Here is a 22933-nt window from a genome sequence, read left to right as displayed (position 1 = left end):
GCCACTCCCCTGACCTTACCTAGCACCTAATTTGGTCTTTCTCTCCGTGATCTTTCCTTTCTCTTCACCTTCAAACTTACAAGGTTTCTTTTGTCTTAAACATTTGGTTGGTCCTGTAACTTTCTTTCTTTTTTTTTTTTTTTATCCTCACCCGAGGACATTTTTCCATTTTTTGTTCAGGTAGAGTGGGAGGGAGAGAGAGGAACAGAGAGAGAGAGAGAAACATTGATGTGAAAGGAACACATCGAGTGGCTGCCACCCGCACGACCGACCAGGGCCAGGGACAAACTGCAACCGAGGTATGCGCCCTTAGCGGGAACCGAACCCGGGTCTCTCAGGACCGCAGGCCGACGCTCTAACCGCTGAACCAAACCGGCCAGGGCTGTCCTGTAACTTTCTGTCTGTGGCTCAATTTTTTTCTTTCCCTTTGTTGCCAGATACCTGCTGCCTCTACTGTTTATCCACCCATTTCCATTATTACTCTGAAAACTGGCTTCTGCCTCTGCTTTTCTTCTGCATTGCTGTTTTCTTGAAATTGAGTCCTTCCGGCAAAACAGTAGTTTTTGCTCTGTTGGAATAACACTGTGGTGTTCCATTACCCCTGGAAACCAGTTTCCTCTAATTCCCAAGGCAATATTATCTTATATGTATGCTTACAGATCTTCATATATTGATGTTCTCATTGATTCTTGGACAGAAGTGCTTTCTCTATCATACTATGTTGTCTATCATTGAACTGGGGTTCCTAAACCAGGGTCTGAGTTCTGCTCTGCTTTTTCCTTGCCTCTGTCCTTCTGCTCTCCATTAGCTCTATATGGATCCTAGATTTCCTCGTCTGTTGGAAAAGAATTGTCTAGAAAAATCTCTAAGGTTCTCTTTCTAGTTTAAATATTCAATGATCTTAATATTTTAACAGCATCTCCCTGAGCCACATCAGTCTGTTGGGAGCTGACCCCACTTAATTTACCAAGCTACTTCTCATTATGCCTCAGCATGCACCTATGTTTCAGGCAGGTTGGCTCAGTCTCTTCTGCTTATTTCTGCTTCTCAGACTCCATTTATGCTGGCCCCTGAATGCTTTCATTCCTCCTTTGTGCTTTTCTAATTCCTGTCCAAGTCTTCCTGGACTGAACTCATTGCAATCTCACTTCTTGGTGTGCTTGTCACCTGGGGTTCTGCAGAACCACCCAGTAAGGTTTCTCCTCTCAGGAGGGTTGGTTGAACACAGCTTAGCATTGTTTTCTTTTTTCTTATCTTTTTTTTTTTTTTTAATCAAATGGACTGTAATCTTTCTGAAAAGCAAGAAGCCTCCATTAGAATTCTCTTACAGTCACCCCAGTGTCCAGAACACTTATGAGCATACAGTGTGTCATTGATGGAATATTTTTTATATGATTCCTGGGTGAAAGGTAGACTGGCTAGAATAAGTGGTAATTTGGGCTTTGTTAAATGTATTAAATAACCAGATTTTAATTTAGTTTTTATAATAGCCTAAGTCTTATAAGTGGTATTTTAACTATAAGGAGGAACTTACACATATTTTTATGTCCTCCCTCAGAGCTAACATGTTTTTAGAATGAAGTTTCAGATCTGATTAATTACCTTTGTGGTCTTGGATTTGTCACTTAATTTTAGTGATAGGTCTCTACATAAGGAAATTTTTTACAGTGGTCTGATGGGATAATGAAAGTGAAATACGTTGAAAAGTTTTAAATTATTCAAATATAAGATTTATACTTTTTTTTTTTTTTACATTTTTTTTTTTTTAATCCTCACCTGAGGATATTTTTTTTTTACATTTTTTGTACAGATAGAGTGGGAGGGAGAGAGAGGAAGGGAGAGAGAGAGAGAAACATCAATGTGAAAGGGACACATCGAGTGGCTGCCACCCGCACGACCAACCAGGGCCGGGGACAAACTGCAACCGAGGTACGTGCCCTTAGCGGGAACCGAACCCAGGTCTCTCCGGACCGCAGGCCGACGCTCTAACCGCTGAGCCAAACTGGCTAGGGCAGATTTATACATTTTTTACAGCTTACTCTTGTGTTTTCACTAAATAAGGGAGATTGACTAGTCTCTGGATATTCTCCTGGTATGTACCTTGGCTGATATACATCTTACTTTAGCATTCACTGACAAATTTTTAGGTAACATATCATGGTAACAAATCCTTATGTAACATATCATGGATGTCTGTAATCTGTTTGTTTCCTTGCTCTATCATCTAATTTGTAGCATATGTATTGTAATATGGGTCTTCAAGTTTGGGAAGTGTAATAGAAAAATGTCATAAGGTGCTCTGTCAATTGGGCCATCAGTTATTGTTACATTAGATTTTAATTTTGTTTATTTATTTTTGTTAATCCTCACCTGAGGATATGTTCCCATTAATTCTTAGACAGAATGGAAAGGAGGAAGGAGACACACACACACACACACACACACATTGATTGGCTGCCTCCCACACTACCCTGACCATGGCTGCGGATCGAACTTGAAACCCAGGTATGTGCCCTTGACTGGGAATCGAATCCCAGACCTTTGGTCCATGGGCCAGCATTCTACTAAGCCAAACTGGCCAGGGCTACATTATATTTTAAATATGTCTACACTTCTTTTTATTTGACTTATTTACCAGTAGGAAATCAGATTCTAAAATCTGCTCCTCTTTTATTATTATTATTATTATTATTATTATTATTATTATTTCTTTATAGCATTTATCATGGAGAATTTTGTCCTTAAAGGAAAAGTTAGTGATAGAATAAGAAATCATGCCTTATTTTTGCATTTTTGTTCTTTAAATTATTCAGATTGCTATAGGGCATTTCTGTTTTAGCCTTTTAAATTTGGTTTCACAGGGTTCTTTACAGATTATATTGTTGCATCATAACAACATGCTTTTAAGGGTGAGCAGTGTGTTAATTAAAAACGTGTTTTGCACATGTGTTCTTTAGGCCTCAGTCTGATCTTCACTGAGGGTTTTGTGTGTATCTCTGTGTGTATAAGACAAGGGACAGGAGATATAGGAAGGCTCTTTTTTCTTTAAAGGAAGTTTATGAAGGTGAGTGTTGTATAGAAGAAGTAGAAGGGGAGGTTTGTGGTCAGTTTAAACTGTTAAAAGGCTTAGAATCAATACTGAAGTAGAATATGGGCGTCTTAAGTTCTTTCTTTGCAGAGAATTGACTTATAAAAGCATTGGCTATTTCATCTGATATCTTTTAGAATACCCCATTTTCTTGGGGGTGGAGAGAGAAAGATGAGACGAAGTTTGTTTTGACCTTGACGAATGGAAAAGTGAAGGTGTTGTACATTGTAGTGACTGTGAATTAAGTTTAACGTTTTAGTTACTTGTACATTTCTGTGTCATACTGTATGGTAGACCCTTCAGTAAACAGCACTCTCAGGTTGTGCTGAGGAAAAAAATGTAACATTATGGAATATAAATATCTGGACTTGATAGCGCCCTCATTACAGTTTCTTTAGGTGAATGCGTGTGTGACCACTTCAAGTGTTAATATGTTTGTGATATATAGTTTTATGTTCTTTGGTTCTCTGAGTGTGGCTTTTGAGCCATTGACTATATCATCAAAAGAGCTTCTATTTGCGACAAGTATGCCCCAAGCTAATATGGAATCCCATCCAATTATAATGAAGAATTGGAATTATCCTCTAAAACTTTACATACTTTTACTATAAATGGTACTAATTACTCTGCAGTAGCAGTAACTTGAGGTGCAAACTTCCAGATTGCATATTTTCTTTAAACCACAGCCTGGCATTCTTTTGGGTTTGGCTGAGGGTTGTCACTACAGCCTACAAGCTGTTGCCTGCCCTTATCCATGTTTTATAGCTTTCAGTGTCTTACCTTATTGAATTTCAGAAAACTTTCTTTTCTTGATGAAATCCTTACCCCTTTACTTCACATCCCCCAAGCAGGATGTTGTATCCAGTGCAAAAGGCATAAAGTTAATTTAGTACAGAGAGCCTTTTAGAAATTTACTTAAAGGACTTTTATTTAACTTATTATTAATCATAGTTTTATACCCAGATAATGACCTTGTGGGTAATTATGGCTCATAACAGTCTCAAGTGACCTTTTTTCTGTGTAATTGTTGACAGCTTTCCTTGGGTAATCTTCATAGTAGTTTGGGCATGACAAAACAGCTCTTACCACCTCAGGTTTATGATGGCAGTATACTGTACAGTAAGAGCAAGAGCTTTTGGCTGTGCAGCATTCAGTGTGGCCTTGGGCAAGTCAGTTAATCTCTCTGAACTTCAGTTTTCTATGTCTTACCTCTAAAAAGGGGATAATTCCTGCCCTACTCACACCATGGGCTTGTTTAGGGTCTTAGGTATGAATCTTTTACATGAAAGGAAGCTGTCAAGTTAGTCATAAACATTTATTACTATGATTGTCATCCTGTGCAGTTTTTTTCTATTATTATTATTATTTCTACTCTGCATGAGAAAAAAACTAGAGAGGCAGAATAGCTTGTTCACAATCATAGGACATGTAATTAATTGAGTTTAAACTAGAATGTGGGTGTCTGAATCCTTAAAGCAGTAACTTTACAATAAATAGAGCTTTACAAAAAAAATCTAAATTTTCTGAACAGATAGCATAAATAAGTAAATTGAGGAATGTATTTTTGATTCTTCATTTAAAGATGAAATGAGAGTATCTGGAAATCTTTTTTGATTGGTCATGTGTTAGAAATAGAGTTGAGTTTTTAACATAACCCTTGATTTCATTATTCATCATTCTTCTTTTCACCTTACCAAAGATTCTTGGGTTTTTAGAGGAAGTTGTAACATTATTCCCCTTTTATTTGGTTTTATAACATTACATTATACTCACTGCAGATTTTTGGATGAGGAGAGTTGAATCCTGAAGGTGAGAAAAGAAAATATGTGAGAACACCTGTAGGAATGTTTATTTATAAATTTGAGATTATGATTTTATTTCATTATTTTTTCTTGGTATTTCACAGTCCAGTTTTGTAAAGTTGGTTTTCATACTCTAAGAATATTCCACTTAGGATTTGATTAAATTTGAGGCATTCTTTTAAATTTTGGTAGTTCTTGAGTGCCTTTTCCTGTTGGATTCCTCGGTATTTGTTTTTCTTTTCCTCTCAAATCATTTGTCCTGTTTTTTGGAATATTTTCCCAACTCTCTTGTCTTGACCAGTGCCTTGTACTTCTGTCCCAGATCAGGGCTGAGAAATGTTTTGCCTTTATGCTCCAGGCAGGTCTTCTTCCTTTTGGACTGAGGGGGAAAAAAGCATTTGTATTTCCTGTTGTGTTTCAGTTTTGGCTTCTAATAACTGAACTTTCAGTTGGGAATGGGAAAGATAGATTTTGTTTTGGTCAACTGTTGGCAAACAAAGATCAATGAAGACCTGTGCTCTGGTTTCTGCCCTGACATGAACTATTTTTGCAATGTTATGTAAATCTCTTAAATTTTGATCTGTTTCATTATCTAAAAAACAGGAGACATATGATCTGACAGTCCAAAACTTTTATAATTCTTAAAATGGATTGACATTTGTTTTATTTTTTAGAGCCTGTCCTTTGACTGAAAAATTAATTCCAGTCACTAATTGATTAATCAGAGATCCTTAGAAGGAATCTCAGATTATTTAAATCCACTTCTGCAATAGTCCTGGCGGATGATCGTTCCGACCTCTACTTGGACATTTGTTTTTTTTAACTTTATTAAAAAAAATTTTTTTTTCTTTATTGATGTTAGAAAGAGGAAGGGAGAGGGAGAGAGAAATAGAAACATTGATGAGAGAGAACATCGATTGGCCGCCTCCTGCATGCTCCCCATTGGGGATTGGGCCCACAACCTGGGCATGTGCCCTGACTGGGACTCGAACCGGCAGCCTCTTGGTGCATGGGTTGATACTCAGCCACTGAGCCACACCAACTGGACTGGACATTTATTTTAAAATACAGTGGTAACTCATGTTTATTGTAGAAATATGGAAATGCAGCAAAATCACAAAAAATAAGTAAAAGTCATTTGTAATACCATGACTCAGAACTACAATTAATATTTTGGTATATGTAATTAAATGTGTTCATTCTGAAATCAGACTGCCTGGGTTTGAATCTGGGCTCAGGCTATGCCACTGCTTACTAACCCTTGGTCAAGACACAGCCTCTTCAAGCTTCAGTTTCTTCTCTTGTAAAATAGGGTCAATAATAGTATCTATACAGAGATGATTGTGAGATTTAAGTGAGGAAATATATACAAAGCATGTGGCACAGTTTCTGGCACATAGAAGGAACTCAGTAAATGTTAGCTACTGTTATTAGTGTTAGGTTGTTGGAATTGAGTGAGACACATCGGTATAATCTGCTCTTTTAGCATAACAGTCTAATCTGAACATTTGCCCATGTGATTAATTGTTTTTATACATAAACATTTAAGTGATTATATGTGATTTTTATTTCTCCTTAACTTTTTTTTTAAGTCCTCACCTGAGGATATTTTTCCATTTATCTTCAGCTAGAGTGGGAGGGAGGGAAGGGGAGACACACACACACACACACACTGATGTGAGAGAGACACATTAACTGGTTGCCTCCTGCACAACCCCAACCAGGGCCAGGACCAGGACCAAACTGCAACCAAGGTACGTGCCCTTGGCCAGAATCGAACACTCAACTCTTTGGTCTGCGGGCCGGTGCTCTTACCGCTGAGCCAAACCAGCCAGGGCTATTTTTCTTTAATATTTTATAAATTAATTTTGAGTATTTTGTATTGAACATCTTATTTTGCCTTAGAGTGACCAGGGGTACTGCACCTCAAGATAATCCATTCCATTAGTAGAACTGTAATTGTTAGAAACTCTTCCCTTAAATTGAGCCTCATCTGTCTCATTAGATCAGTAAACATTTAAGTGTCTACTATTTGTGGTAGATGCCAGGCATTGTGGTAAATGTTGAAGAAATAAATACAAGACTTGCTTCTTGGTCTCAAGGAACCTAAAGTCTAGTAAAGGTGAAAGACAATAAGAAAATGATGGTAAATACAGATGTATAGAGTACAATGGGGGTATGTAAGCAGAGCACTTAATTTAGACTGGGCAGCCCAGGCTGGTTTGGCTCAGTGGTTAAAGCATCGGCCCGTGGACCAGAGAGTCCTGGGTTCGGTTCCTGCTAAGGGCACGTACCTTGGTTGCAGTTAATCCCCAGCCCCAGTTGGGGTTGTGTGGGAGGCAACCAGTCGATGTGTCTCTCCCACATCGATGTTTCTCTCTCTTTCTTTCTCCCTCTCTTTCTCCCGTTCTATCTGAGGATGAATGCAAAAATGTCCTCTGGTAAGGATTAAAAAAAAAAATTTAGACTGTGCAGTTAGGGAGAGCTTGTCAGAAAAAGTGAAGCTTTGATTGAGTCGAGAATCTTACAGGGTTTTATATGCCATACTAAAATGTTTAAATTTTTTTTTGAAGGCTTTAGGAAAATATAATTTTACTTAATGGTTTATCCTTTAGAAGGAGAGATTGGAGAATATATTAAAGGGAAATAATAATATGAGGTACCGTAGGAGGTAGAAGATAGGGATCAAAATTCAGGTGGTGGAATTAGGAACTGAGATGGTAGAGAAGGAAAGAACGGGTTTGATTCACAATAGCTGTTGGGGTAAATGAGAGACAGTGGGCAGTTCAAGGACACTTAGCATCTGAATTTGGAGATCATAGCTTTGTTATGGTCATAGTCACTAGATTTGAGGAGATCAAGGAAGGTTGAAGACCAGAGGTTGCAGAGGTGCTCCATCTTGACATTGAAGTCACCTAATTAGGGTTGCTAGATTTAACAAATAGAAATAATAGGATGCCCTGTTAAATGTGAAATTTAGATTCACAATGAATAAATATTTAGTGTAAGTATTTCCCAAATATTACATGGGATATACTTACACTAAAAAAATTACTCATGTTTATTTGAATTCAAATTTAATTGGGAGTTCTGTATTTTATCAAGCAACATTAACTTAGATAGTACCCACTGGGATGTGAGATAGAGGAAAAACTGAGTCAAGAGCCAAATTGTTTTGATGATGGGGGAAGATATGTAGAAAGTTGGTAGGTGACTGTGACAAGGTTTGTTAGAGAGGAGCACATGAGTCATGAGCCATAAGGAAGAGTGGGAAGAGTAGAGAAGTGAGACTTGGCCTCCTTGAGTCTTCTATCATTGTTCCTGATTCTGTCCTCTATAACTCTTCAGAATAAGTTTGTCCTTTTACTTTAAAAATATTTGAAGACAGTGCAGCCACTATGGAAAACAATATGGTGTTACCTCAAAAAATTAGAAATTGAACTTCCATTTGACCCAGTGATCCCGCTTCTAGGAATATCCCCTAAGAAGCCTGAAACACCAATCAGGAAGAATATATGTACCCCCATGTTCATAGCAGCACTATTTACAATAGCTAAGATCTGGAAACAGCCCAAGTGTCCATCAGTAGATGAATGGATAAAAAAAGCAGTGGTACATATACACAATGGAGTAATATGCAGCTGTAAGAAAGAAAGATCTCTTATCCTTTGAGACAACATGGAGGGACCTGGAAAGTATTATCCTAAGTGAAACAAGCCAAACAGAAAAAGACAAATATCACATGATCTCACTTATATATGGAATATAATGAACATAACAGTCTGAGGAATATGGTAGACCCAGAAACATGGAAGTAGGGCACAGACTGACATCCCTCAGAAGAGGGGGTGGGGGGATGGGAAGAGATAAACCACAGAACTTATTGCATGTATGCATAACCAGTGGACATGGACAACAAAGCCGGGGATGGGGAGGGGGGTGCCAGTGGGGTAAAAAAAGGAGAAACATCTGTAAAAAAAAAAATTAAAAATTAAAAAAAAAATATTTGAAGACAAATCTTAAGTATTCCCTAGGTTTTTTTGTTTGCTTTTTTCCAGGAAAATATCACTCAGCCATTTCTTTCTTTCTTTTTTTTTTTTTCCTCACCCGAGGACATTTTTGCATTTATCTTCAGGTAGAGCGAGAGAGGAAGAGAGAGAAACATCGATGTGAGAGAGACACATCGAGTGATTGCCACCCACACGACCCCAACCGGGGCCAGGGACAAACTGCAACCGAAGTACGTGCCCTTAGTGGGAACCGAACCCAGGCCTCTCTGGTCTGTGGGCTGACGCTTCAACCGCTGAGCAAAACCGGCCAGGGTGAGCCATTTATAGGACATAATTTCAAGACATCTCACTATTCTGGTTATTTGCCTCTTAGTGCAGTGGTGGTCAATACTCAGGTGTACCCTTTTTGATTCTCTCAATATTTCTGTATGTGAGGGTGTTATGTGAGCCTTGAAAAAATGGCTTTAAAATGCTAAGCTTCGGGTGCCCTATATTTTTGGTGTTCATCTGATTATCAGTACAGTAAACCTATCAAAGAATGTTAATTGGCATATGTGTACATGTTCATTTTTTAAATTTTTATTTATCAAAATATTCAAACATATACAGAAATAGAGAGATGATTGTAAATGAATCCTCATGTATGCAATGCCTGATTACTACTCAATTTTTATTTCACCCTATTCCTACTCATTTTCTGCCCAGCAACTCTCCATTATTGTGAAGCAGTCCCAGTTATCATTTCATTTCAGCATGACTACTACTTCTTTTTTTCCTGCTCATTTTCTTTTTCGTCTGATTTTTCAATTACAGTTTACATTCAATATTATTCTGTATTAGTTTCAGATGTACAGCAAAGTGGTTAGACATCATGTACTTTACAGAGTGGTGCTTCAGGTACCCACCTGGCCCCACACATAGTTATCACGATATTATTGACTATATGCCCTATGCTGTAATCTACATCTCTGACTATTCTGTAACTACCAATTTGTACTACATAATCCCTTCACCTTTTTCACCCAGCCCCCTGAACTTCCTCCCCTTTGACAGCTGTCAGTCTAGTCTCTGTACTTATGAGTCTGTTTCTGTTTGTTCATTACATTCCATATATAAGTGAAATTATATGGCATTTGTCTTTCTCTGTCTGCCTTATTTCACTTAGCATAATACCCTCTAGGTCCATCCATGGCATGACTACTTTTTTCTCTTTTATCCTCACGTGAGGACACTTTTGCATTTATCTTCAGATAGAGCGGGGGAGGGAGACAGGGAGAAAGAGAAAGAGAGAAACATCAATGTGAGAGAGACACATTGACTGGTTGCCACCCACATGACCCCATGGGGCCGGGGACAAACTGCAACTGAGGTACGTGCCCTTAGGGGAAACCGAACCCGGGACTCTCTGGTCCGCGGGCCAATGCTCTAACTGCTGAGCAAAACCAGCCAGGGCTGCATGACTTATTCTTAACTCATGCTGACTTTAAGAGCTGTGTAATATGAAAACAGTACTGAGTGAGGAATCAGAAGACTTGAGTTTGAGTCCTAATTTTCTGAAAGAAAAAGAAGAATGTGTTAACTTGGGCAAGTCAAGCTATCTGAGTCCTAGATTCCTAATACTTTGAAGAGTGTGTGTGTGTGTGTGTGGATTGGGAGGGGACATAATGCTACCTGCTCTTTTTCACAGGGCCCTTCATGAATCAAAGATCTGAGGTAACATGCGAAAGTATTTTATAAACTCTAAACTTAAAGTGAAAGTGTTTTACACAGGTGAAGATTTCATCATTGTTAGTAGATACTTCTTCTATAAGTGCTTAAAAAGTCATCTGCATAATAATCAGTCTTATAAATTATCTGGATGTTGATATTAAATTAAGTCTATAGTCCTGAAATCACCTTTCCCCTTTACTCACCCCTGTGTTTTGACAATTGGGGAGACATTGTATTATTCCCAGTGTGGCACCTTTTTATTTTTCATGACTTCTCAGAGTTCACCAACAGCATTTCTTGTATCACATGTCTAAACTTTCATCTGTATTGGATTAGTTCATGTAGACTTGAATTTAAATAAAGCAGGTGGAGGCTTTAAGCTTTAAGAGTTTGATGGCTTTCAGCAGTGTTCTTTTTCAAATTTGAAGATTATTTTGTTTTCTGCTAGAACAATTAGAAGTAAAAGTGAATCGAGTAGTTCTGCTCTTAATCTGTTGGTATTGTCCCTTATACTCTTACTAGTGGTTCATACCCTTCTTCCTCTTCTGGGTCTTAATATAACTTTAAAATCCTTTATATATTTATTTTAACATATTATCTTTAAAGTTTTTAGTTATTCTGAATTTTTAACAATTTTTATACTCTTCTATCAATTTTTCCATTGCATATAGCATATGTTCTTTCTTCAATGTCCTTATAAACACTGAACAACTGGTACAGGTACATTAGTTTCTTTAGATATTCTAGCTTTACTAGATCACTTAAGACTTTTGTTAGAACTACAGATTTCCTGGCCTCCCTGAACATCTGTGCATTCTAGAGGTATGGACAGTGGGTTGTAGTTTAAAAAAATCTCCCCAGGTCATTTTGATACAAAGCTAGTTTGTGAATCATTGCTGTATGACATGCAGGGAGACTTTAGTTTCTGAGTAGTGTTTAGTAGGTCATAGCACAGTCATCTATATTACTGTGACAAGTAGGAAAAAACTGGATGAACTTTTAAAACCATATTTTAAAAAATATTGGAGGGCTGTAGAAATAATGAGGATTAATTAGATGAAGTAAAACTCCAGAGGTAGAAGAGCCCTTTGTTAGGTGAGAAGCAGATTGCTGACATTTGTTGATTCCAGACACAGATTATAGAAAAAGGATGAACCAGAGGTGAACTGAGTCTTACTGAAACTTCAATATAGCTCTCATACAGTTCAATTTGTGAATGAATTGAAGTGATCAGCTTCTCTCATCCCCTTTGCCTAATAGAGTTAATGGAGAACTCTCACTGGGAGGACATATTCTGGAGTTTCTGAGGTTCTTTCATGTATAATATTCCAGCATACAATAGATAATTTCTAAAAATTTGAAAAAGTAGAAAACTATGACCCACAATCAAGAAGAGATATAAACTATAGAAGTAGACCCACAGGCCATTGAAATTAGCAGATAAGGACTTTAATATGCTAAAGGAAATGAGGGACAAAATGGATGAAAGATTAGAGAATTACCATACAGAATTGGAATCCATAGAAAGGAATAAAAAACACACCCTTGATTGCTTAAGATCTTTCATTTATATGTTAATTAGAAAAATTTGGTGTAGGACTCAAGGACCTCATTCCACCTCTTGCACTATTCTTCATTGTTCTAAAAGAAAAAGGGAATACAGGTCAATTGACTATGTACTAGTATTTAAATTCCATGAGAGCAGGGATTATGTCTGTTTTGTTCACGGCTTTACTTCCAGATCTCAGTATAGTACCTGTATTAAAAAACAAAAAACCCCACAATATCTGAAATTAATTTAAAACAAAATCCTCACCGAGGATATTTTCTCACCTATCTTCAGATAGAGTGGGAGGGAGGGAGGAAGGGAGGGGAGGAGGAGTCGGGTGGGGGAGAGAGAGAGAAAAGAGAGAGAGAGAAACAGAAACATCCATGTGAGAGAGACACATCAATTGGTTGCCTCCTGCATGACTCTAACCAGGGCCGGGGACTGAACCACAACTGAGGTACATGCCCTTGACCAGAATCGAACCTGAGACTCTTTGGTCCATGGGCTGACACTGCTGAGCCAGACTAGCCAGGACTGAAATTAATTATTCATTGGATAGATTTAATAGTAGATTATACACAATGGAAGTCAAGATTAAAGAATTTGTAGACAGTCAATAGAAAATATCCAATTTGCAGCACAGGAAGAAAAAAGAATGGAAAATGTGCAGCAGAACCTAAGAGATATGTAGAACACTAAAAAGTCAAATAATGTATAATTGGAGACTCAGAAGTAGAGATGAGAGATTAGTGGGAAGCAAATATTTGAACTAATAGTATTAAGACGTTTTTCAAAATGGATGAAAGCCATAAACCCACAGATTCAACTAATTTAGCAAAGCTCAAGCAGAATAAATACAAAGAAAAGTGCACTTACACACATGTTAATTGAACTGTTGAAACTAGAGACAAAGAGAAACTCTTAAAAGCAACCAGAAGGGGAGTAAAAGATGTATTACTTTCAAAGTAACAATATAACTGATGACTGACTTTTGAAAACATTGTGAAAACTGGGATATAATGGAAAGACATTTTTAAAGTATTGAAAGAACGACCAAGTTAAAATTCTATTCCCAGCAGAAATAGCCTTCAAAAATAAAGACATTTTTATTTATTTATTTTATTTTTTATTTAATCAATTTATTTTTGTTACAGATGTTTCTCCTTTTCCCCCTCCCTCCCCGCCCTGTCCCCAGCTTTCTTGTCCATGTCCATTGTTCATGCACACATGCATATAAGTTCTGTGGTTTACCTCTCCCCCCCACCCCCTCTTCTGGAGATTGTCAGTCTGTACCCCACTTCCATGTCTCTGGGACTACCCCATTCCTCAGACTGTTATGTTCATTATATTCCACAAATAAGTAAGATCATATGATACTTGTCTTCCTCTGTTTGGCTTGTTTCGCTTAGGATGCCACTTTCTAGGTCCCTCCATGTCGTCTCAAAGGATAAGAGATCTTTCTTTCTTACAGCTGCATAGTACTCCATTGTGTATATGTACCACTGCTTTTTTATCCATTCGTCTACTGATGGACATTTGGGCTGTTTCCAGACCTTAGCTGTTGTAAATAGTGCTGCTACAAACATGGGGGTACATCAATTCTTTCTGATTGGTGTTTCAGGCTTCTTAGGGTATATTCCTAGAAGTGGGATCACTGGGTCAAATGGAAGTGCAATTTTTAATTTTTTGAGGTAACACCATATTGTTTTCCATAGTGGCTGCACCAGTCTGCATTCCCACCAGTAGTGCACTAGAGTCCCCTTTTCTCCACACCCTCGCCAACACTTGTTTGATGATTTGTTGATGGCGACCATTCTGACAGGTGTGAGGTGATACCTCATTGTTGTTTTAATTTGCATCTCTCTGATGATTAGTGATGTTGAGCATTTCTTCATATGAATAAAGACATTTTTAGACAAAAGCTGAGAGACTTAATTACCAGCAGGCCTGCTGTATAAGAATTACCAAAAGAAGTTCTTTAGACAGAAGGAAAATGTCTGAAGTGAAAGGGTAAAACTAAAGGCAAAAATGAAGAGCACCCAATTGGGTATGAATAAATATTCACCCAATATAAATAATTATAGAAAAACATTGTCCCCCACACCCTTTGCTCTTAGGAACTTTATTTTTTATTCTAGACTAGTAGAATTTCTACAGCTTTATAAAGGTAAACCTGTGATACAGTAAGTAAACTGCACTCATTTAAAATGTAAAATTGGATGAGTTCTGATATAAGCCTGTGATAACATCACCAAAATTAAGATAATGAACATAATACCATCCAAAAAAGTTTACTCTAGCCCCATAATCCATTCCTACCATCACCCCATCCCTCGGAGCAGTTTTGCTCAAACCATATATCACAATTTGTTTTTTCATTCATCTGTTGATAGATATTTGGGTTGCTCCAAGTTTTTAGCTATTATAAACAAAGCTGCCGTGAAGATTCATGTACATGACTTTGTGGACATATACTGTCTCTGGAGTAAATAGGAAGGAGTGGAATGGCTGGGTCATATGTGGGTGTATGTTTTACTTTTTATTTTATTTTATTGGAGCTTAGGTGCATTTGTTCCGAACAAATCCTTATAAAACGAAGTCTAGGGTAGTCGTTGGCCCCACCCCCTACCCCAGTGTACAATGGCTTGTTGCTGGCCTCCTCCTCCTCTACCTGAACCTCTCACTACAGCCCTTTCCAGGAAGTCCTTTAATCTTCCCTGACAGGCTTTGGAAGAGCAGGGGGTCCACCCAGTTCACTAAAACCCAACAATAAAGTGCCTGATGTAGAGTGAGCGGACAGAACCCAAGTGACACAGCTCTTAGCCCCCTAAAGCTTTCTCAGGCCCAGCTGGAGGTAAATCCTTGGATGATTCCAGCAGATGCAGACACAGGGGATGTATGAATCCCAGTTTGGGTGGGATCTCTCTTTCTAAGCCCCAAAGGCTCCTCCAACAGTTGGAAAGCCTCACTGCTGGATGGCTAATGGCAGCTGGCTGGATTGGCTAAGAACACAGTTAAACATGTGTCCTGTTGCTATCAGAGTTCCCCAAATTCCTCTGGAGTTTGTGCAAATGTAACCTTCAAGTTTCCAGGAGAGAATGGGAAAGTGAGCACTAGACCCCCAGGGAGCTAAGTCCCCCCAGTGAAGGGGTGGTGGCTGGATAGGTCCAGTCTTGGGGAGGATAGACCAAGGGCAGTCAGTTAAGGGAGTGGAAGAAGGTCTCAGACTCCACATTAGAATGGGACATAGGCAGAGGATGCCCAGGGAGGGGACAAGGGCTTCGTCCAAGGCTACTCAGGGCAGAGCTAAGAGCCAGATTCTGGCCTCCCACCTCTGGGACACCTCTCTCCCCCAACCCCACAAATGGCCTGTCCAATATAATCTCTCTTTCTGGATTTGGGAACTGAAGGAGCAACACAAAGTTCTCCGTTCCTGAGTACAGGACCCCATTGTCCCATTCACTAGGGAGTGATTTGGGGATCTGAATGAAGTCCTCATTTCCTCAGAGGAGCCAAGAACCTATGTCTGTGCTCCTTAGGCCTCCCAAGTCCCTGCAGAGCACCCTGTTTAACTTTTTAAGAAGCTGCCAACCATTGCTTTCCAAGTGGTATACCTTTTTACAGTTGTATAGGAGAGTTCTAGTTGCTCCACGTCTTTGCCAACACTTATTTTTCTTTTTAAAAATGTTAATAATAGCCATCTTAATGGGTGTGAAGTGGTATATCATTATGGTTTTGATTTGCATTTTTCTAATGAGTAATACTATTGAGTGTCTTTCCATGTGTTTATCTACCATTTGAATATTTTCTTTGGTCAAGTATATATTCAAATCTTTTGTTCGTGTTTTGAAAATTGTGGGGTCTTTTCACTGTTAAGTTTTGAGAATTTATAATATATGCTGAATATCAGTCCTTTATGAGATATGATTTGCAAATATTTTGTTTTTTTCTTCTCGAAGTATTTTGAAAGCAGAAGTTCTTAATTTTTCTGAAGCCCATTTTATCAATTTTTCTTTTAAAAAGGATAATGTTATTGATAATATATCTAAGAAACTTTTGACACAGATTCACAAAGATTTTTCTCATGTTTTCTTCTAGAAATTTTATTTTAGGTTTTACAACACAGATCTGTGTCTCATTTTTAGTTAAATTTTGTAGTCAGTGAGATTCTATATGTGTATTGTTTTTGCCAGTTCACACAGTCTTGATTAGTATGTAAAATCTGAAATCAGGTATTATAAATTTTCCAACTTTATTCTTTCTTAAGGTTGTCTTAACTCTAGTGTAGATCCTTTACGTATCTATGTATATTTTAGAATCAGTTTGTCAGTTTCTAGAAAAAAGCCTATTTTGAGAGGGATTATGTTAAACTATAGATTAGTTTTGGGAGGACTACCACTTTAACAGATACTATTTTTAAGTTTCAGTTTCTATATATTATTTGTAATATATAGAAATACATTGATTTTTGTTTATCAATCTTGTTTGTTTTTAGTGAGGCCATAAGTGTTTTTATTGTTTGTTTTTAAGGACAATTTTGATTGTATCTCACAGAAGTTAGCTAAACCTTTGCTTGACTTCCAGAAACTAGAATCCATGTAAGGAGTCTTTCTGTTATTAGATTGTATATAAAGCCATGGTCGGTTGCTCAGTGGTTAGAGCATCGGCCTGCGGTCCAGAGAGACCCAGGTTCGGTTCCCACTAAGGGCACGTACCTCGGTTGCAGTTTGTCCCCGGCCCTGGTTGGGTTGTGTGGGTGGCAGCCACTCGATGTCGATGTTTCTCTCTCTCTCTCACACACTCTATCTGAACAAAAAATGGAAAAATGTCCTTGGGTGAGGATGAAAAAAAAAAGATTGTATATAAAAATTCCACTGAGGTGATGTTGATAGGAACAAAAAGTAAACAATAATCAAATTTTTTGTTCCTTCTCTAGTCTTACAGTACCTTGGTGTACCCTCAGCAGAGCCTTAACAAGGAGCCAGCTGGCAAAGGAGAAGTGTAGTTTGCACAGTAGCCCCACCACCAGAAAACAAAGTACAGAAGGATAGATGTGGAGATGAGACAGCATCTTAGCAATTGGCACAGTCCACCCCTTTGGCTGCTCAGCAGCCATGCATGTCTGTATACAGATATTTGATCTTGTGTACAGAAGGCAAACTCGCTCTGCTTTTGCTTAAGAAAATGGAAGTTGTCTTTGTAAAAATGAACATGCCCTTAGTCTCTTCCCTTAATGAGGAGCCACGGTCCATCATTCATTGTATCCATCTCTGGGTGACATTCATACCATCCATTTCTAGGCTACGTTAATTATGTCTCAAATTCATAGTCCCATCTGAATACCTTGCTACCTAAAGACTTAGTTGTAAAGTTATTTTTTACTAATAAAATTTGTGTAACATATTGACAAGAGAGAAGAAATTAGTTTGTACACTCACATAAAATCTTCTATAGTAAACAAAAAAGAAAATATGTATAACTGCTGTAGACCTTGCTTCCGTTACCTGGTTGAGAGATTGAACTTCATCTTTATAACTGCATTCTTCTGCCTATTCAATGTTCCCTTTACCCTCATTCAGGACCTCAACTAGTGGGATAAGCCAAACCTTCATTAGTGAAGAATATGCATCCTCAGTGGTTTTGCTTTGTGTATTTTTTCCATTAACTTTTACTATTACACATGTATAAGAGATATTTCAGAGATTCCTCAGGGTTCCAAACAGAGTCCTCCCTGTCCTCCTTATGTAGCAATAGTACAGTATCTCCAAGTGACCCATATGAATTACATCAGCTAGTTAGTTGAATGACCCCTTTCTTTGCCTGTCAATTTGGTGTGGTAGTTTTCTTTTTTTTTCAAGGCCACCAAAAATTTTTGGTTGCCTCCCACACGAAAAAAATGGGAGAGAGAGAAACGTGTAGTAGTTTTCAACTGAGGGTAGTTTTGCCTCCCGGGACATGGCAATTTCCAGAGATATTTTTAATTCACATGACTTCAGGTAAAGGGTAGCATCCTGCAATGCACAGAACAGCCCCCAACAGCAAAGAGTTATCCAGTCTAAAATGTCATAAGTGATGAGGTTGAAAATCTTGATTTAATGGCACAGAGCCCATGTGATCATGAAATAGTTTCAGCCTCCAATTCAGTGGATTGTGGTGAAATCATTCTTTCCTTGGGAATCAAGACCTCAAAACCAGCAGATATCAAAGCTGTAGGTACTGGAAGCAAAAATGATGCTAATGGAATATTTAGGGATAATGAGAGAAACCACTTCTATACATACTACTTGATTCTCAGACATATGTATTCTGGCTACAGAAAAAACAGTAATGCATATTGATTATTGATTCAAAGAATATACTTGAGGATTTGGTCTCCACTAGCACTGTAACTGAGTTTTCAGCGGGCCATTCAATTCTGCTATTAGACCAGCTGCTTCCTTCCGGGTGATAGGGCCAATTCCTGCACTTATTTTACTGTGAAATGTAGTTTTTGTTTGTTTGGTTTTTGTTTTTGCTTGAAGGAGACTATTGGCTTAAATGTCTAATTTTATCATCCTTACGTTCTTATATTGTTGTGTACTTATGGACTGAAGAGCATTTCTACTTCTTCAGTTTCATTTGCATATTAGTTTTCAGATACATTGAAGATTAATATATAAAGTATATATTTTATAGTATCAACTGATTTTTTTTCTGATTAATTATAATGAAATAATTTTGGTATAGGGAGGAAATGGTTAAAACTAGCCTATAGAGCCCAGTGGGTGTGGCTCAGTGGATTGAGCGTTGTCCCATGGACTGAGAGGTCCCAGTTTGATTCCCCGTCAGGGCACATACCTGGGTTGTGGGCTCAGTCATGCAGGAGAGAGAGCAACCAATCCATGCTTCTCTCTCACATCGATGTTTCTCTCTCTCTCCCTCCCTTCCTCTGTCTCTAAAAAATCAATACAAACATATTTAAAAAATAAAGTAGACTATAGTGGGTTATCTCAATATAAAGTCTATAGGAGTTAAGCCTGGAAACTAAATTTCTGTTGGCTTTGTCCTCTTCATGATGATTCCAAGTTTAGTTTGATCTGTACCTTTCTTTTTAATGAATGAGATTCTTTCATTCAGCCTCATAGTAACAAATGGCCATTAGTACATGGCTAAATAGCTCGGGCTTATGACTTGAACTAAGTTAAGTTGCAAACTAAGCACAGTGGCAGATGCTTGAACTGTATTATATGAAAGCCTCTTCCTTCTCTGTGATGAGTTTAGGATTGTTTTAAATGTCATGCTACAACTAGCACATAGAATCTTTGCCATTCAGAAACTTTTCTCAGCCTTAGGAAGAAGGTAAAGCCTGGATTGGAATCTTCACTGACTGTGCTGACTTCTGCAGTTTTTCTGTTTTTTTTCTGTTTTTTTTTTTTAATCCTCACCTGAGGATACTTTTCCATTTATCTTCAGATAGAGTGGGAGGGTGAGAGAGAAACATCTTTGTGAGCAACGCACATCGATTGGTTGCCTCTTGAAGGACCCTGATCAGGGCTGGGGACCGTACAGCAACTGAGGTACATGCCCTTAACTGGAATCAAATCCGAGACTCTTTGGTCTGTGCGACGCTCTAACCGCTGAGCCAAACTGGCCAGGGCTGCAGTTTTTAATTTGTTAAAATTTACAGTTTGTGAATTGTGCTAGAATATTTAATTGCTAAATACTCTTAAAAATTTGAATCCCAGTGGTAAACAACACAGACATTTAGATGTGCCTATTTGGACTCTACCATTTGGATATCTATTTTCATTTATAGCATCAATTGCTTTATTTTTTTTTTCAATAACTAGAAAAGGATGATTTAGAAATTTTATGGCTTCTTAAAGAATTATGTAAGGAAAATAATTTTCACAATTGAATTTAATTTAAATATTAGCTAAAATGATGACCTGGGTACAAATTGTTTTGGTAGGTAAACACTACCTTGGAGTTTTGGGGCTGCCAGTGTCACTTACTTACTTTTAAAGTTTTGAATAATTTAAAACTTATAGAAAAGTTGCAACAATAGTATGAAAGCCCTTTATGTTTTTTTTTCTTTTAAGTATGTTTTTTATTGTTTTTAGAGAGAGCAGAAGAGAGAGAGAGAGAGAGAGAAACATTGATGTGAGACAGAAACATTGATTGGCTGCCTCCTGCATACCACCACTAGGGATCGAGCCTGCAACCTTAGGCATGTGCCCTGACTGTGAATCGAACCAAGACCTCTCAGTCCGTGGGACGATGCTCAGTCTATTGAGCCACACTGGCTGGGCTATTCTTTTTTTAAAAAATCTTCTCCCAAGGGTATGTTTATTGATTTTACAGAGAGAGGAAGGGAAGGAAGGAGAGAAAGAGACAGAGAGGGACAGGGACATAGACATCAGCATGAGAGAGAAGCATCAGTCAGTTGCCTAGGGAATGTGCCCCAATCTAGATATGTGTCCTGACTGGGAATTGAACCTGCAGCCTTTTGGTGTACAGGACGATGCTCCAACCAATGGAGCTACCAGTCCAGGGCAGCCTCTTGTATTCTTTATCCAGATTTACTAGTTATTTATATTTTACTCCATTTGTTTTATGTTTTATTATTTGTTTTCTCTCTCCCTCTCCCTCCATCTGCTTCCCTTCCTCCCTCTTTCCCCTCTCTCCTTCCCCCCAAGATGTGTTTGCACATAGAGGAGGTTTTTGACTGTAAGTTGTAGGCATGATGTTCCTTTGCTCCTAAATACATCAGTGTATCTTAAGAATAAGGAAGGACCCCTCTTAACTACAGTACTATATTGATGTCAGGACATTTAATATTGATAACAATACTGTTCTCTTTAATACATGGTTCATATTCAAAGTTCATCAGTAGCATTGCCCAAATAATTAACATACTTTAAAAATCTATTTTGTTTTTTTACCAAATTCCTGTGTTTTATTTCAATAGTGATTTTTGAAGTGCCGTTGTTTTTTTTCTTCTTTCTCCTTTGGGATTCATATGTAGGGATTAATCAATATTCAACACTGCAAACTACATAAATGACATACCATTTTTCTCATGCTTAGGCATGTGTAACTTAAGTCTGAGTTGGTGTGCTAGGCTCCAACACTTAAGCATACTTTGGGCAGTCTTTTTGGAATGATTTTACTTAAAATTTTTTAGAAAAAGGTTTTTTAAAATTTAGACAAATATAACTATATTATGTAATAGAATGAAAAATTTGCATCTCTTTTTAAGATAAAACATGAGACTTCAAAGAAGTCATTTATCTGCCAATAATTGAGAGTAAGAATCAGGCCAAATTTTCTTAATGTAGGAGAAGTATCTCAGATTAGGCTGGTGAAGCCTAGGTTTGTTTTTTTTTTAATTAATATTTGAAGTTCTTGGATCAACAGCTTTAAGGAAAATATCACAATTTTAAAATAAAAATAAAGCATAGTAATTATGTTTATATTGGTGAGAGAGATGATACTCTATGCAATAATTCATCAAAGTACCTCTGTCCAGCTCAGTAATGGATACCTTCAGTTTAGTATAGATCAACTTCTATAGCTAGGTTTTTATTTCTATTAAATTAGAAAATCATAACTTGTCATTATTGGTTGTCAGGAGTAGCAGCAAGTGTTTGGCTCTGTTTAATAGCTGATAATTGTATTGAATGTGAACTGAAATATAGAGATATTTTTCACTGACAACCACTTTTAATGCATTGTCAGATGCTAAATTGATGTACATTTTAAAAGCAAGAGATGGAAGATTGAATGTATCAACTTGAGAGATAGTGGCATGTAGCAAATGACAAGGTTTCTCTTTCCTCTTCCATAATTTGTTTCTGTGTGTGTGTGTGTGTGTGTGTGTGTGTGTGTAAGGGAGAGAAGGAGGAAGAATATTTCCTTCCATATATTTCTTTTGGGAGAGGATAATTCTTTTTTTAATTATAAATCTTCTAATTTTCAAAAGATTGCAGTTACAGTTGAAACTCTTTGTACTCTTCCCTGATCCAATCCTCTCCTCTCTAGTGTTTACTACTATCCTGAAGTTGATTTGTACTCTTTCTGCCCTGTTTTATACTTTTATTATGTATGTATGTATTCATAAAGTAATTACAGTTCAACCTTTTACATAAAAAGTATACTGTAATTATTCTCTACACTTGTCTTTTTAAACCTATTACATTTTTAAATTTGATCCCTGTTTATACATGTATATTTAGTTGATTCAGTTTAACTGCACATATAATATTGCATTGTATAAATGTCAGTTTATCTCTCTCTGCTATAGAGGAACACGTAGTTTGTTTCCAAGTTCATTTTTCCCCCTATTTTTTACAGTGCTTCAGAAAGCATGTATTTGCATGTATTCTCTAGTAGTTTTTTTTTAAATGTGTTTTTTTTTGTTTGTTTGTTTTATTTATTTATTTATTTATTTATTTTTTTATCCTCACCCGAGGATATTTTTCCATTTTTTTGTACAGATAGAGTGGGAGGGAGAGAGAGGAAGGGAGAGAGAAACATCGACGTGAAGGGACACATCGAGTGGCTGCCACCCGCACGACCAACCAGGGCCGGGGACAAACTGCAACTGAAGTACAAGTACGTGCCCTAGCGGGAACCGAACCCGGGTCTCTCCAGACCGCAGGCTGACGCTCTAACCGCTGAGCCAAACTGGCCAGGGCTTTAAATGTGTTTTTACTAATTTTTTTATTTTAATTTTTTTTTCTTTATTGATTTTTAGAGAGGGAGGAAGAGAGAGGGAGGGAGAGAGAGAGAG

At 37.6% G+C, this 22933-nt stretch overlaps 1 protein-coding gene across 3 annotated transcripts in view; it reads left to right on the top strand.

Annotated features, from left to right (window-relative positions):
• Positions 1-22933, top strand: part of NF1 (neurofibromin 1) — a 268601-nt gene that overhangs the window by 4622 nt on the left and 241046 nt on the right. The window lies entirely within an intron of this gene.

This window comes from Molossus molossus, unplaced genomic scaffold (genome assembly GCF_014108415.1).
Source record: "Molossus molossus isolate mMolMol1 unplaced genomic scaffold, mMolMol1.p scaffold_m16_p_19, whole genome shotgun sequence".
NCBI classification, from domain to species: domain Eukaryota; kingdom Metazoa; phylum Chordata; class Mammalia; order Chiroptera; family Molossidae; genus Molossus; species Molossus molossus.
The sequence above is the reverse complement of the archived record's forward strand: the minus strand, read 5'-3'. Positions and strand labels throughout refer to the sequence as shown.